We start from the raw sequence: 15,196 nt of genomic DNA, 5'->3' as shown, positions 1-15,196 counted from the left end.
CTTGTACTTTATCTCGAAAAGCGATTTAGTATCCAGAGAATTTTTCGTTAAAAATTAGTTCTTAAAGTTTTCTCAGTTACACTTTTAGTTGCACACCGTTATATTTTTTAAAATTTTTAATAAAAAAAATATTATTTTTAATGAAAAAAGATTTTTTTTTTAAAAAAAATTAATTTATTTACAAAAGAACCCAAACTTTTAATGAAATTATAAAAAATAAAAAACTGAAATATCTCATTTCAACCCTGTTACTATGGTGGAACATCGGAGGAGCACCGACGGAGCGACGATGAGGATGGATTTTGAGCGGAATCGGACGGTGGTTCGAATGGTGGTGACAGTGTAGCATATGGACATCAGGATCGATCGGAATCGACGAAAAATAGCCATGGTGTCTTAAAATCCGATGAAACTTCGAACACTTCTTCACGGCAAATGGCGGTAGATTATGACGAAAGGTCACCGTGATTTGATCGGAGGTCGACCGATGATAGTGGCATGATAATACACAAATAAACAAACATTGCAAAGTGCAACAATTCAGTAAACCAAATCAAAACAAACGGCGACACAGCAACGCACGAAACCTCAGCAAAACAGCATCAGAAAACAGAATCGGCGAGCAGTAATGGGCAAATGACGCCGGGGGTTCAACAAGGACAGCAGGCGCAAAGACTCCTGATCGAGTACTTAGCAAGAGCATCGGCAACTTGTTTCCATCAGATATACGCACCCAAAAACTCCGCTTCAATAAAACTTTGTGAAGCCGAGCTTCCAAGTACCATTACTAGCACGATCACACCACCAACGAGGCGTAACCATCCGTATCTCTGCGAGCTCCATCAGTGTTAAGCTTTAGCCAACTCTCAAGCGGTGGAGAGTGGAGACCAATGTGTCGGACCGGTCTCGATATTACGGCCAACCCGAGTAGAAAGCTGAGATCCTCCATGACTTTCAAGGAAAGCTCGCAAGATGTGTACTACGATCAATAACACTGCCTCCACCTTCGACGGGTTTCAAGGAAAGCTCGATAAGATGCCTACTACGATCAAGATGTCTAATTTTAATCCAATAGTAAGTCTTTGTACTATATGCAAGTTAAATCCAAAGAGCAAGTTTTTGTACTAATATGTAACTTTGTAAGTTGTAGATTTAGTTCATATTCTCCAATTTAATTATTTTAAAATCTTATAATTAGTCATTATTCTTAGGTCCTAATTAAATTTCGAATTTCTAAAAAAAAACAGGTACTAAAACATAAAAGAATCAGAAATTAGCAGTTAAAAAGTTATCATTTCTTCAATTTAATAGGAATTAACAAAGCATCTTTGATGTTGTGATGGATTTGAGAGGAAAAAGTACATACAACAGTCCCATGTTGGCAAAGTTTTACTTCAAGCCAGAATCACTTTCAAGTAACAAAAAACCTATGTTCCAGCATATGAAATAAGAGCCCAACGGTCAGCAACTCATATCAAACAGGATTTAGCTACTTCCCAAAGGATCTGATCACCATACAGAATGTATTGATGTCCGTAACACGACTGACTCTGCCGGAAACATGTTTCAATAGCGTCTGTTAACAGTTTGACCTTGTTATTCCCAGCCTCCTACCAAATCGGTATCACAATAATCTGGCTATAAACAACTCTTGAGAGGAGTTCAATCAAACTACAGACTTATCAAACAAGGTCAACTCCAATGTGCAAGGGAAAGTATACGGTTAAGCAAGGAGGGTCCGTTCTGAGCTTCATTTGAACTCCTATGGGATTTGTGCCTTTTCTTCTCCCGTTTCTTACTGTCATTACAGAACCGATTATCAGCATGAATCCACATAGAAAGTAGGTATAAACCAGATAATCTCGTATGGAACATACTCGTCGTGCGAGCTATGCCCCCAACAAGATTTCAGTTTCCGGTTTATGTGCTTCATATCCTTTTCAGTGGGGAACTTGTATTTCGCAACCTATATATATGTTGCCAGAAAAAGTATACAAGTAAATCAGTGAAACTTAGCAAGTATTAATTGATGAACTGGGTTATGTCAAAAATCAGATCACAATGAAACTATACCCAAACATCTATAGCATTTAGAGATTCTATAAACTGAAAAATGCTGTGTTCGGAATTCTGGCGTCCGAGAAGATTTCTTAGGTATCTGCAAAGGACATGAGACAGGTTGGACGAATTGTAAAATATTATTTTATAATAATCCTAAGAGAACGTCATGAAACAAGAAGCAGGTAATACCCCTCAAAGTCGAGAACTCTATGCATCTCATTCGCACTTCGTAAAGCAGCCAGTGCCAACTGTAACATAGCAACATACAAAGCAAAGCAATGAGAATCATATTATAGGAAGATTAATCGATCCGTGATACAGATTGGACTGATTGCAAATATGAAGATGCATAACAGTTGGCACATTACAATAGAGTCATTCCCAAAGATATTCTCCTTCTAGACTATCGATCAAACAAAAATATGGCAAAAAAGATACACTCAAAACGGAGCCTGAACCAGAAAGAGCACCTGGCCTGGAGGAAACAAATGTAGGGCATCGGTAAGCATATTTTTTCAACTTCCGTCCTTGCAGTTTCTTGCAAATCCTTTGCATATAACAAATCATATTAATTAGAATACATTTTAGGAAGATAAAGTCGTGCATTTACTATTTTGGAGGCTAGATATCGCCGACACTAGGTTATTTTCCTGGCCATACTAGTAGTAAAGGTATGAGCTTGGATTAGATAATTAAAAGTTAAAAGACACCAAGCTCCATTGCACGTCAAACCAAAATTTGATGCATCTCCAGAAAACATGGTTAGGAATGGGGCTCTCAAACAGTAACAGATCTTACCTTTAGCATTGATTTTCATCTTCATTAACTCCACAGAATTCCTAGAAAATCAAATTTGTCATTAATTATAGGGAGAAAATAAATCACATGGACTTAATTAGGGCCAGACAACAGTATAGGGATCATAATTATATTGACCACATACTAAGAGTTTCAATTTTTTTAAACTACTGAAATAAATAAGGAATTGCATAAAAAATAAGCAGGAAAGCAAATGGTTTTCCGAAATAACAACTTAAAGTTACTTGTAAAAGTATTTTTACAACAATAGAAGAACAAAGCGGTAATTGCCAACTGAACCCACCTCCATGTCATTGACAAAACCTTCAACTGAACGATAGGGTGCAAAAACAATGAGATCAAATTCCGACTCTGCAATCAAGATATGTACTATTTACAAACACAAACCACGACAAAAGACTAAAAGAAAAGGAAGAAGAATGGTAGCCATGCCTGATCACAACCATCTCGTAATTGAGAATCAATCTGATGATCTTGAGAATCCCCCAAGCTCCTCTGCCGATACATGATTTTCTTCTATCTTACAGGCCGCATACACACAGGTTAACCTACAGATGTAAAGAAAGTCTTTTAGTTTAACAACTACATTATTTTCAAAACAAACTTCTATTCAATGGTGATTATCAAAAGAACGTATCATCTAGCACCACATATCAAAAGACAAATCAGTGACAAGAGAAAATCCAACACTTTCACTAGACCCAAATAAGGAAGGTAGGTGAGAATGGATATATCAACATACTTACATGCTCTTTTCATAAAATTTTAAAATATGCATTTTTCTAACATAGTCTAAAGCAATATCAGAGATGTATACAGCATATTAAAAGCAGAGATAACAAGCATTAGAACATATATATCTGAAGGAGATGTCTAAGAATCATACATTATATGTTTTGGATGATGTTCCATGACCGACCACTGCAGATAAAACCTTTTGAAGTAATTAGCGCTGTTGCCTGCAAAATGTGAACCAGAAACAGAAGCACGTCAATCAAGACCTTGTCTTTACTCATGAGTATGACATTTATCTTAGACAAATGGAATAAGCACCTGAATTTTATTGGGAAAGTAGAATGCACTACAAACTTCTCTAAGTTTGTTCTCATAAAACGCCCGCATGAATTGTTCTCTTCAATGTTAAGATGTTTCGGACGAGAATGCTTGTCGGCTAACACGAAAAATCAAACTACCACATGGTAAGCTCTGTGACCAAGCACCTCACTATAAAACTAAAAAGAAAAGGAAAATGAATGTACCATTGTCCCTCGCAATCGGTTCAGGGTCGATATCGAACCTTCAGCGTCTACTTCCATTTGTGTTGTTCCATACTTCAGAACAAACAAGCAAATCAGCTTCAATAAGATGAACAACAAGAGAAAAATACCACAAGGAATGCACATTTAATGGCCGGTATTTGTAACTGATAACATCAAAAATGCTGCTAATGAAAAGTAAGAATGGAATTCAACACAAATCTCATCAAATTTACTATACAAACACGCCCTCGAGCTCGTACATACACAAGTGAAAAAGCAAAGGCTTTGCCATACCTTCTCCAGTTGTTTTGCTCTTTGATTAGCAGTCTTGTATTTCTCAACCTATAAACAGTGAGAAGAAGAAGAAGAAAGGCATTGATATGAAAAGTAAATGATTTTCCCTTACTTTTACGAGACAACGAAAGATTTCTCTTTTATTTTCCATATTTTATTTACCAGTTCTTGAGGTGAGAAGATCCACTTAGCTCTGTGAGTCGATGTATGAAAATCAGCCATGATTAGACTCAGCAACTCGGGAGCCCGACTCAGCAATTCGATCGCAGCTAGGCAAACAATTCCTCCCGTCACTCTGAAATCTCCCAAATTTAATTAGTCTTTCCAAATTCCTAGTCGGGTTCCCACGCCCGACCTGGAGACAGACGATTTCAATCCGCATCCAAGCAACCCATGAGCATTCCTTGAAATTTAATTTGGCCATAAACTTTTGGCTTTATTAAAAAATAAGTGCCCAAACTATACCAATATTTTCAAATAGATGCTAAAACTTTTTTTCCATTCATCCAGGTGTCTAATATTACAAACGTTACTACTTTAGTCCTCCAGGCCGTAATGGTCTTTAAAAACATAAAATTAAAATTTTTAATTATTTTAAAAAAATATTTTAAAAAAACATAAAAATAAATTAGCTGACCCTTATTCCCATATGTAATAGGATAAGGGTGAGGTAAGATAGTAGGCTGCCCCCAACGCCAGGTTGAGAGCAACTTCTGTGGGAGACCTCCGAATTATGAATTGCCCTAAGTGGGACTCAATCCCACAACCACAAGGTTAAGAGCTTGCGCTCTACCAACTGAGCTAGACGAACAATTAAAAAACATAAAATTAAAATTTAAAAAGAATTTTAAAATTTTAAATTTGAAAAATAACTCCAAACTCTTAAAATCTCTTATTCTATTCCCCTTTACTCCATCCGTCAGCCATCTTCGGCCACCCATATTCGTCAACCACCCACTAATCGATCATAAACCTTGCTATCATCTCAAAATCTAAATTCTCAAATCTCTACACTTCAATCCCTAATCCTTAAAATCTCAAATACTCAATCACTTAAATCTCTTTGGTCGATCGTATCATTGACTTTGACCATGGAAAAGTTTTCAAGCAAGGGAGGGAGGTGGGGAGTGGAGACGTGGGATGGGGAAGGTTTTTTTCTTTTAATTTTTTAATAATGTTTTAATTTTTTAAATAAACATTTTAAAATTTCATAAATGTGACACATGTCATTTAACGAATTTTTTATCGACCTTTACGACTGAGACACCAAAAATAATAAAGTTTGCGATATCTGGATGATTCGAAAAAAAAAGTTTGAGTTAAACCTAAATTTTGGGCATTATTTTCTAGTTAAGCCTAAATTTTTATTGAAATTTATTTGGGTTAAACCCACGAAACAACCTCAAACTATAACTTATATTCTAAATTGATCCTTGAATTTTAAAACATTCTAATTGAATCATTAAAATTATACATCAATCAAGTCATTATGTTAACTTCGTTGTTACTTGGACATTAAACGTCACTCAAATTTAACATGAAATATACGTGAATCAAATGAAAAAATATGTGTTATTTCTCATATCTCCGAAATAGTCATTTCATTGTTCCTCTAGACACCCTCATACAAGTAGCTCCTCTCACCAAAATTATGAAAGAATCCATATCCTCCAAACACATACCTTCGAATTAGGTATCGTATATGAACAAGACCTTTAGACCAGACTTTTAAACAAGTCCACGTGATTTGTCAAGATGAATTCTAAGATCTAACGATCAATCTGTCTTTCCATCGGCCTACGAATAACTATCACTACGTTGTGTCTGACATAACCAACTCTCTCCAAGCTCTTGCCCAGAGAAGTCATTTTTATAATCTTATCTCTTCATTATTCACTAAGATAAAAATTATCGATTAATGAGTGATCTCCTACTAGTTACGACTATCCGTTCAAATCAGAAAGGAATCGTTAACAGTCGATGAGATCAAATTTATTCTTATCAATAATATATGCATAGAGTATGAACGATGTGAAATTTACATATTTAAAAGAAAAGAAATAACTCTCCTAAACTATAATGATTATCTATATTTATTTTTATATTTTAAAATATTACACATTTAAAGACGAAATATCGTTGCGATATACGGATACGCATTGCGATTTACCCATACGTTGCGATTTACGGATACACGTTGCGATTTACGGATACGCGTTGCGATTTATGTGTTCGCGTTGCGATTTTCATATTCGCGTTGCGATTTTGGAAAATCGCAATGCGAATTTGTACTATCGCATCGCGATTTTCAAGAATCGCGTTGCGATTTTGGAAACTGATTTGCGATTCTGGAAACTGATTTGCGATTCTGGGGATCGCGTTGCGATTTTTATTTCGCGTTGCGATTTTGTTGGTCATTTTGGCAAATCCAAAAAAAGTTGGTTAAATCGTATTATAACTTTTTTTTGGTCACTGAGGCGATTTTCTCTTTAGTTAACCACTGAAAATAGTCCATCAATTTGTGGATCGAATCACTTCACAATTCTACATGGATCCCAAACATACATATATGCCATATATATATACATAGACATAGACACACACACATATCTATTGTAGATAATACATAAGTTGAAACAAACGCTACGATCACTGCATAACATAACAACTACCCATTTGCCCAAGTCCTCTCACGTTTACTTTCAACGTTTTTGAGCTTTTCTTCTTCCCTGGGGATAAAAAAAGGTTAACTTTTCTTCTTCCCTGGGATAAAAAAGGTTAAGTCATAGGCTTATAACCACTGGGTTTACTTGTATTTTACTTTGGATGTTATCTCTCACTGTGATTGTTGCCTTGGTTTTGTTTTCCCTATGTAAGCATTTTCTCTTCCTGGGGAAAAAGGTTAAGCTTTTCTTCTTCCCTGGGATAAAAAGGTTAAGTCATAGGCTTATAACCACGGGTTACTTGTATTTTACTTTGGATGTTATCTCTCACTGTGATGTTGCCTTGGTTTTGTTTTCCCTATGTAAGCATGTATTGCATCACTTGTTGGGTTTCTTTGAATTATCTGCCATTTGTTTTGTTTGTTTCCGTGTTCTGAATTTCGACCTCCAATGGTAAATTGTTTCGTTTTGTAAGGAAAAGGGGATCTGGGGTGGTTGTTGTTTGATGCTATTTACAATTGTATGTGTGTCGTTAATGTGGGTTCTGTTTATGTCCCCATTGTATGCACTTCTGTGGAGTGATCAGTTGGTGTATGTTTGAATGCAATGATTCAATGGAAGAAGAGACTTGGATTTATGTACTGGGTTTAGATAATCTGGGTTCTTTCAATTGCAGTTCTCCAGGTTTCATGCTAGTGTTTGTGTTAAAATCAATTAATCTTACATACGGAGCAATTAGCACATAAAGATCTGATAGGGTAGTTAAATCAATCAAATCAAGTTCATGGCATAATTATTAAGAATTACAGTAAAGAAATGAAAACTTAATTGATGATTCCATTATGATATTTGAATATCTCAAAATCAATAAATAATAAATGTTATACAATCCCAATACTGTATAATCCTCATTCGTCTTGTGATGATATTAAGATTTGTTTGATTCTTGATGAAGAATTAGAACCCCAAAACATAGTGATCTTGTTTTTTTAAGAGAGAAAAGAGAGCCTTGAAAAGAAAATTGTATGCTATATGAGCTTTTAAAAACTGATTTCACTATATTTTTTAAATCACAAATAACTGAAAGACCAAATAATCAAAAGGCCCTTTTACTTTTCAGTTACACATAACACCACTCAAACTTATATTTCACGATATGGGACGGAAGGATTTACAACCTGATAATTGCCTCCTCAATACTACACTAATCAATCACCGTGTGTACAACAACAACAATTATCAATTATTTAAATTATTTGAGTCAATATTAGAAATCAAAATTTCTAACATTCTCCCACTTGATTCATATATGACAAGTATATAACATATTAACATAATTTGAGCTCACTTAAATAATGTAATATACAAGTCAATTTTGTAAGAACTAAACCGACCGAATCATGGCGGTCACGTGCCTGAAACGTCTCGATTCCTTCCATGTATTACATGTCAATCCATTCAACACACAATTTAATAGATAGACACCCAAAAATATCTTATCCGACAATGCCTTAAAATAAGATCCAACATCTATAATCATAACAAAATATGCATAATTGAATTATGATTCATAGATAAGTAAAATCAAACAAACATCAATATCTAGAGTATCAACAAACATAAATGTGCAAGACATATATTCATACATGTATGACTAATCACCACTATACAAGGACTTTGCGACTACTCGTTTCACTAACATGACCAATAAATATCTTAGGAGCTAGTCCTTTAGTCAACGAATCCGCAATCATATCATTGGTGTCGATGTGCACGATTTGAACACTTTGATTTTTGCATTTCTTCTTTGACAGATAGATACTTTAAATCCATATGTTTGGCACCCTTAGAGTATCTATTGTTCTTAGAGAAAAATATAGATGCCGTATTATCACATTAAATCCTCATCAATTTAACAATGGTACCAACGATGCCTAAACCTTCAAAAAATTACGCAGCCACAATGTTTGAACTGTAGCTTCAAAACATGCTACAAATTCAGCCTCCATAGTAGAAACAGCAATGACAGCCTACTTAACACTCTTCCATGAGACAACTCCATCAGCTAAAAGGAACACATAGCCGAATGTGGACTTCCGGGTATCTGAACATCCGGCATAGTTCGAGTCCGAGTAACCAACAACCCAAGGTTACTATTCTTCTATATGTGAGCATGTGATCTTTAGTGCCTTGCAAGTACCTTAAAACTTTCTTTGCAGCTCTCCAATGAACTAATCTAGGATTTGATTGATAGCGACCCAACATATCGATCACAAAGCTTACATCCGGCCTAGTACAGGTCTGAGCATACATCAAACTCATGACTAAAGAAGCATAAGGGATATTATCCAATTTTTTGCTCTCCATATCGTTCTTGGGACATTGGGATAGATTGAAATTGTCTCATTCTAGATGAGAACTAGACTAGGTGTACATGATTCCATCTTAATTTCTCTAGAACTTTGTTGATGTAAGCCTTTTGAGACAATCCCAAAATTCCTTTTAATTATCCCAATATTTCTATTCCGATCACATAGGAAGGCTCACCCATATCCTTCATCTCAAAGTTGCTAGAAAGGTAGCCTTTAACATCATGTAATAACCCACAATCACTAGCGGCAAGAAGAATCATCTACATATGACACAAGATTATAAACTTGCTTCCTACAACCTTCATATAGATACATCGGTCAACGGTCATTTATACAAAGCCATATAACAATACAGTATCATTAAATTCAAGTACCATTGTTGGGAAGCTTGTTTTAATCCATAGATTGATTTCTTCAACCTACATACCATGTTTCTTTCACTTGTGGTCTTAAAACTTTGAGGTTGATCCATATATACCTTTTCTTCCAAATCTCCATTGAGGAAGGTGTTTTAACATCCATTTTGTGAAGCTCAAGATAAAAATGACCACCAAATTCATTACAATCCTTAAAGAGTCATTTCTAGAAACCGAAGAGAAAGTCTCTTTATAGTCAATGTTATCCTTCTAAGTGTAACCTTTGACAACAAGTCTAGTTTTTTACCTCTTGACATTGCCCTTAGAGTCTCGCTTGGTCTTAAAGACCCACTTGCAACCGACTCTTTTAGAATCCTTTGGCAATTCCGTCATTTCCCAACATTGTTATCATCCATAGATTTCAACTCTTCCTTCATGGTCATCAACCACTTGTTAGAATTTTCACCGTTCATGGCTTAGTCAAAGACACTGGTCATTCATTGTCAATGATATGTCACTTTCATGCTCAAGTGTATAAACTATATACTCATTTGAATTAGCCGATTTTTCTCTCTAGTAGACCTCTTTAATGTTATTTCTTCTTGAGGTTGCACTTGCTCATTAATTTGAGCATTTTCCTCATCTTCTTGAATAATGGCATCCATAATTGGATTTGGAGCATCCTTTTGTTATTGTTCCATATTCATGCCTTGTGACGTGCTGCAATAATAGGAACATCAACTTGAGATGGATCACTTGATGGGTTTTGGTCCATCAATGACTCTTATCTCTACATTACGTGCTCCATACTCCCATGAACTTTTTCATTTTCAATGAGCGAGCATTCCCACACTCTACAATTCTCTACTATGGTTAGGACAATAAAATTTATACCCTTTTTATCTCTTTGGATATCCAATGAAATAACCACTAATGGTCTTGGAATCCAACTTCTTTTCATGTGGATTATATATCCTCACTTCGGTTTGGTAGCCCACATGTGAATATATCTTAAACTAGGCTTCCTAGATGTCCACAATTCATAAGGTGTCTTAGGAATTGCTTTACTAGGTACCCTGTTCAATATGTATGCGACAGTCCTCAATGCATACTTCCACAATGAAACAAGTATAGAATTATCATGCATACTTATCACCATTTTCATCAATGTACGATTACACCTTTATGCTACACCATTTTGATGTGACGATCCGCATTGTATATTGGGCACAAATGCCTTAGACTCAGGAGTTTCTTAAATGGACATGGAATTTGTCCAACTTTCGATGTATTTCCATAATATTCACCACCTCTATCGAAATGTATTACCTTAACATTTCTATTTAATTGCATCTCAACCTCCGTAATGAATGTCTCAAGGACATCAACTGATTGAGTTCTTTCATAAAGTAATTATGGGTAACAATACCTAGAGTAATCATTAATGAAGGTGATAAAATACCTCTCACCGCCCCAATACGATACATCAAAAGGACCACAAATATATATGTGTATTAAATCAAGTAATCCACTACTCCTTGTGGAAGCCTGTTCTGATACATGTTTGGTTTGCTTACCCTTAATGCAATCCACACAAGTATCATTCCAATCAGAAAATCCAATTGAGACAAAACTCCACTTTTAATTAGCCTCAAAATCCTTTCTTGGATATATGACCGAGTCTTTTATGTCACAGGTCAGCAGAAGATTCATTGAGTGCATTCATTTTCATACCAATACCACATTCAACATCAACATTAAACAGAAAATTAACTAAAGTAGAATTTAGATTGAAACAATACAAAGTATCCAACAATAAACTAGTACCACAAAGGTTTGTTCAAGGATACAATGAAAAACAACCATGTCCAATCTTAAAATCAAAACCTAAAACATAACCTAGAAACATAAACAAGATTTCTAAAGCAATCTGAAACACATAGACACTTCTCTAGATCAAGAAAATAACCTGTATCTAATACAATTCTATATGTCCTTATACCTTCAATTCTAGTCTTCATCTTATTTTCCATAAATAGAAAACTTTCACTTTTCGACATTCGACGAATATTTAGGTAACCCTGTATAACATTAGAGACTTGAGTGGTTGTACCACTATCAAGCGACCAAGTATCATAAGGTACCTCATCAGATTTGATTCAAGCATACGAAAACAAAATGTATACCTCTTTTCAAACATGTTTTCCTCTTTGGGAAATCATCTTTCTTATGCCCAGATTTGTTGCAAAAGAAACATTTCAATATATTTTCAATCTCTCCTTGCCCTTTACCGGGCTGCACCTTAAATGGCTACTTTCCTTTGTTCTTTCATTTCTTACTTGGAGCTCTGTCGCCACTAGAACCAGCGTTTGAATTACCACAATAGGCAAAGTTGGCTTGGGAAAGTTTGACCTTAAGGTCTTCCCTTTGCCTTGCCTCCTCTTGCAAGAGCATAACCTTAGTATTCGAAAGAGGCCATTTTTCCTTAAGTTGGTTTATGTTCTCTGAAATTGCTTGAAATCATCACCCTTACATGATTTCAGCATGAACTCAACCAACACCCTCTCACCAAGATCCATATACAAACTTTTATGTCGGTTGTAGTATTCACCATGTGAGTAATATGTTCTTCCATTGGTTGAGCTATAGTGTATTATCTATTAGATAAATCATCAATAAGAGCAACAACAACAAACTTATCCACAATGTTTGTCATGGTACACTTCTTAATTTCAGCCACAAATTCTTTCACATTCTCAGTCTTGAGCTAGAAATGCTTATTCGATTTCTCCCAGTTCTCCTATAGTTTCTTGTCTGCCTCTGGACTAATATCGGTCGGTTTGGTGGGCTCATCCATAACTAGAGCTAAATTGAGTCCTAAAATTCCATCATTTAGCTTAACATATTCGATCCAATCATCATAGTTCTACCCATTATACTTAATACCATTGGCAGTCATATTGACATAGTTGACACCACTGCAAACATTTACATCTTACATATTAATTGTTTTGAATTTAAACCACAATTCGGACTATAACATATACCAAATATTGCATTTAAATTCACCTTTGGACTAAATCTAAACAACCAACAATCATCAAACATGCATCATTCTTATAACATATATAAGGTCAATCATTAAGTTTACTTTAACATACAAGTCATCTTTGGATGTATCTTATTATTAATGAAACAAAGTTCATAACATACTTCAATTGTTATTAACCATGAGAAAGATCTATCTTTGGGTAATCGTATAACTATATGTTAATAGCTATAAATGTTTATTATTCTTAAATGTAATTTATGATGCTACATCAAATAAACATTTATAAATATAATATAAATCATTTAATGAATTTCGAGTGGGCCACTTTAGTGACTAAAACACTCACTAAAATATTAAAGATTTAAATCATGATCCAAAATTGTTTGATGTGATCCTACACTTGCCACGATAACTTCACTTGCCAAGGCAACGTCATTAACTATACTTGCCTCGACAACTTCACTTGCCACGGCAACGTCATTCACCATCAAACCGGGATCACATCATTGTTCCTTATCAATTAACAATCAATCTAACATCAATTCCATAATCAATTGTCAATTTGCAACTTCAATTAATCTTCAATAAGAAAATACACAAATTTCTTATGAAACCTTTAATAAGAAAAATACTCAAATTTCTTATGAAACCTTTAATAAGAAAAAATACTCAAATTTCTTATTAAACCTAAATTGGTGATTTAATTCTTATCAAACTTGGCCCTGAGGCCAAATATTAAATTCAATTAATATTGCATGCGAAAGCAATTAACACATAAGGATCTTGATACTGTAATTAAATCAATCAAATCAAACTCATTGCATAATTATTAAGAATTTCAGTAAAAGAAATGAAAACATGATAATTCCATTATGATAGTTGAATATCCCAAAAGCAAAAAATAATAAATGTTATCCAATCCCAATACTGTATAATCCTCAATTCACCTTGTGATGATATCAAGACTTGTTTGATTCTTGATGAAAGAATTAGAACCCAAAACAGAGAGTGTTCTTGTTTTCTTTTAAGAGAAAAAGAGAGAGCCTTGAAAAAAACTGTCTGCTACGTGAGCTTTTAAAAAACTGATTTCACTATGTTTTTTAAATCACAAAATAACCGAAAGATCCCTATACTTTTCAATTACACATAACACCACTCAAATTTATATTTTCATGGTATGGGACAGAGAGATTTACATCCGATAATTACCTCCTCAATACTACACTAATCATCACCTTGTGTACAACAACAATTATCACTTAAATTTATCAATCAATATTAAAATCAAAATTTACAACGCTTTGCACTTTGAGCATGATGTTTGAGGTAATATATTGAGCATTTCATCTGATGAGCCTGGATATAACTAGATTGACATTTAGGTTTTCAGGTTTAGAGAACATGTTTTTAGTTTTCAACCCCCAAGATCGAATCCTTATGATGCTCGAATCCGTGGGGATGTCAGTGTTTTCTTATTTAGTATTCTATTGTTTTCATATTTCATCTGCAAATTCATCAGCTATGCATTCATCTGTTGGAAGTTTTAATCAGAACCGTTTAATGGTTCGATCGAGTTCACCTTCATCGAGCGATGTTCTTTCATTTCCAAACTCGAGTGCCATTTGGTGCTTTGTTGTTGAGCACATAACAGATTCCTGGTTATTTTGTGGCTATAGGTCATATCTATCTGTTAGCTATTTGCAGTTGAGTTTATCTCAATCTTATTTCCTACTCTTCACAGATGGACACAGTTCAGCTGGATCCTAATTGCAACCTCGCCCAAGAAGCATCTCCCGAGCCGCTGCTTCCCCCGGATTCTCCCGATATGACCGATGCATTCGGTGATCCACTATTAAGTCCGAGAGTTGGGGATGAATACCAGGTGGAAATTCCTCCCATGATAACAGGATCTGAGCATCTTTGGCTTTTGATGGACCCTCTTGACTCGGAAGACATTACTTATCTTGCACATTCGTTTCTGTTAGGCTTACCTGTCCCCGTCACTTGGACCCGTGGACAAGATACTGATTTCGAGGATGAAGAAAAGGGAGGTCTTAGTAAGCTCAATGATGGAAGTAACTTGGACAAGTCTGTCAAATCTAGAAAGAACAGAAAGGGCCAGATTTCTAAGAGGAAGAAGAATTCTGAACAAAGTGCTGAACTGTCGGATGCAATGATGGTCGATGAAAAAGAGTCGAATGCTGAGAACCTTGAATGTGGAATGGCAAGTAAAACTAGCTTATTTCGACCATGTGAAGGTAAAAGGTCTCATCTAATTCCAGGTTCATCAGGCCATTCCTGGAGTGATACAGAAGTGACG

The 15,196-nt window shown here is 35.1% G+C and overlaps 1 pseudogene; it reads right to left on the bottom strand.

Moving 5' to 3' along the window:
- Nucleotides 1–1,318: 1,318 nt before the first annotated feature.
- On the bottom strand, nt 1,319–4,331 carry LOC120154783 (annotated as a pseudogene).
- Between the last annotated feature and the right edge of the window lie 10,865 nt (nt 4,332–15,196).

This window comes from Hibiscus syriacus, unplaced genomic scaffold (genome assembly GCF_006381635.1).
Source record: "Hibiscus syriacus cultivar Baekdansim isolate YM2019G1 unplaced genomic scaffold, ASM638163v2 tig00111151_pilon, whole genome shotgun sequence".
Lineage (NCBI taxonomy): Eukaryota > Viridiplantae > Streptophyta > Magnoliopsida > Malvales > Malvaceae > Hibiscus > Hibiscus syriacus.
The sequence above is the reverse complement of the archived record's forward strand: the minus strand, read 5'-3'. Positions and strand labels throughout refer to the sequence as shown.